Source organism: Echinococcus granulosus (assembly GCF_000524195.1).
Source record: "Echinococcus granulosus chromosome Unknown EG_S00249, whole genome shotgun sequence".
Lineage (NCBI taxonomy): Eukaryota > Metazoa > Platyhelminthes > Cestoda > Cyclophyllidea > Taeniidae > Echinococcus > Echinococcus granulosus.
In genome coordinates, this window is record NW_020170629.1 from 4,997 (window position 1) to 6,095 (window position 1,099).

At 43.9% G+C, this 1,099-nt stretch overlaps 1 protein-coding gene across 1 annotated transcript in view; it reads left to right on the top strand.

Moving 5' to 3' along the window:
* EGR_10666 (hypothetical protein) overlaps positions 1–1,099 on the top strand; it is a gene marked incomplete at both ends in the record, with an annotated part of 13,061 nt that overhangs the window by 3,736 nt on the left and 8,226 nt on the right. The window lies entirely within an intron of this gene.

The following is a 1,099-nucleotide window of genomic DNA, read 5'->3' on the forward strand; positions in this document are numbered from 1 at the left end:
GCGGACTTTTTACAAGACATAGCTTTAAGGAAGGAGAAGGATTAAAAAGGTAACGGATGAATAAGAAGTGTTGATCCCGTTATTGGCAGCTTTACGTAGATAGTAGTTTCAATAAAATTTCAGCATTCATAGCGTCTACGTCTTTGTACCCAACGCGACTGAAAGAAAATGAGTGCCTGTTGACAACAGGTAAAGTGAATTGAAACGTCATTTGAGAAGGAAGCCGTACTACAATGACGTAGGAGTCGCAGTACTCCCTGATGCCTTCCTTGCAGCTGTCAACCTGCAAGGGCCGAATGCCCTTCTCCGAGGCGATTTGTGTCACCCTATCGTCCCACAGCTTATTTAAGCGTTTTATCTCCTCGCTAAGTCTGACATACTTCCTCGCCAGCCCAATATGTCTACGGTACAAATCCATCGCTGGCTCTAAGCGATCAGTGGGGTAAACGGGCTACAGTGAAACAAAACAAAGCTCACAAATAGCCAGCTACATCCTCACATCCGCCGAATTTGACCACTGACCATTCGCTTGTGAATGCGAAAATTCTTGATTTTTGAAAAGCTACTGCAAATGCTGAATTTGAAAGACGCAGCCGCATTGACAGGCTTCTTCGTGTTTCAGGCTTCTAGATCGAAGAATACATAGCTAGGCGTAGAAAGGGGAAAAATTTTATTTTCCACCTCTTTTTACACTTGATTTCTCACTTCCAACATCGTTCCCTTGACACGATCTTATTACCTGAGCTCGTGCGTCACATATACGTGATGCCTTTAAAGTGGATCAAATGAGAGGAATTGCACCAATGGTCATACATATCGTAACAGTAAAACGTAGTGTTTGATGACTGATTTTTTTCCGTTATTACGTTCATTTGATGCTTGACGGCGGCCATGAGGACGCTTTGTATGCAAGTGTAGCGACTCTCACGGGGTACGATAATTGGATTTCTCTTTGGTACCTTTTTGGTAATATTGGGCGTTGGATTAATGGCCTAATTCTGTTGTCTCCCATGTCGTCGCTAGTAATTATCATCGGCAGTAGCGGAGGTACACTGCGTTCCGTCCCCACCGCCGTCATTACCACCTAATTATGTTACCA